The sequence below is a fragment of the Centruroides sculpturatus genome, unplaced genomic scaffold (assembly GCF_000671375.1).
Source record: "Centruroides sculpturatus isolate CEXI.00-Female unplaced genomic scaffold, Cexi_2.0 scaffold50, whole genome shotgun sequence".
NCBI classification, from domain to species: Eukaryota; Metazoa; Arthropoda; class Arachnida; order Scorpiones; family Buthidae; genus Centruroides; species Centruroides sculpturatus.
In genome coordinates this window covers 551,331-552,822 of record NW_019384891.1, presented here as the reverse complement: position 1 = coordinate 552,822, position 1,492 = coordinate 551,331, and the positions used below count along the sequence as shown (strand labels likewise).

The window sequence follows — 1,492 nt, the reverse complement described above, 5'->3', positions numbered from 1 at the left end:
CATATTCTCAAAACACCAATTGTTTAACATTCTTTTATTATTATTATTGTTATTTATTTTTATTACAATTATAGTATGTGGATGTGTATACATATATTTGTGAAAATTCTAATAAAACATTTTTAAAATAAAATTTTAAAGTACATACTTTATGCAATTTCTTCATAACATAAACGTAAGAATAATATTTTAAAAGCAAAAATACATAAATATTATTATTTAGATTGCTTTGGATTTATATTACATGCTCATTATATCAATCATTTTATTTTAACAGAAGTATAATTCAATTTTTAACAATATATAGACATCAGCAATATTATTTTAATATTAACATTTTGAATATTTTTGCATTAATATATATATATGAACTTGATCAAAAGTAATATCATTCTCTTCATGTATGATACATGCAAACATTTCAAATAGAACATTATTTGTTTATGTATATTGTTTGTATTATTCTCATGAATCATTATTGTTTGAATCAAAATATCATTTTCTTAATACATGAATCAAGATATATTATCTTCTTGATTTATAAAAATTATAACAAATATACAAATATCCATTAATCACATAATATATAACTATTAAAGAATATTTATTAATTTCTATAACACCACCAGCTAACATTACTGGATGCTTATAAATAATATAATCAATGAACAATTCACAAATATCAAACATTTCTCTATCATAATAATTTAAATGAACTAAATAATTATTAAGTAATCTTAATAAACCCTTACTACTTTGTATGACGTTATCAGCATTGATGCACATTACAGCTATGATACAAAACCATAATACGAAATATGGAATATAAAAATGCTCGATGACGTAAAAATTACGATTTTTTGAAAAATAAAAAATTTGTACAGAAAGAAAAAACATAGTAAATATAAGACAAAACCATTTTATAATTAAATCTCCAAAAATTTCATTAATAGAATTAATACAATCGCAAATATATTTATATGTTTTACAAATTGATTTCATTTCATAAGAATCACGATTTTTTAATTTATTAAGAGATTCTTGTTGATGAATTACGAATAATCCAGCTATATATTTATTAATTATACACAGGAATAATATATAAAAATATATTGGTGCAGTTACAACAAGTATGAATGATATTCTTTCTAAAATTAAAATATACTGAATATAATTAGGCCAAATGATATAAAATAAATAAATCGAATAATAAAATTTAAAAATATGATCCATATTTAATATATTTTTTATAAGTGTAATAAATATATGAGAACTTATATAAATCCAACCAATATAGACTCTTATGGTGGTCCATTTTTTAATCTTCTTCATTGTTTCGTTGTCTGTATTAAATTTCCTTCCAATTTCGTTTAATCGTTTCGTTAATTTTGTAATATATTTTTCAAAAATTGTATAAGATTTATACGAACAATAACATGTTACAAATTCTAAAATTAGAGTCATACTTGTATACATGTTCGTTTCATTGAAA

At 20.0% G+C, this 1,492-nt stretch overlaps 1 protein-coding gene across 1 annotated transcript in view; it reads right to left on the bottom strand.

Annotated features, from left to right (window-relative positions):
• The window catches only part of LOC111631268, a 20,459-nt gene extending 19,680 nt beyond the window's left edge, over nt 1-779 (bottom strand). Inside the window, exon 1 of the mRNA XM_023375486.1 lies at nt 753-779. The gene's annotated coding sequence lies outside the window, so the exon portion shown is untranslated. The remainder of the gene's footprint in view (nt 1-752) is intronic.
• Between the last annotated feature and the right edge of the window lie 713 nt (nt 780-1,492).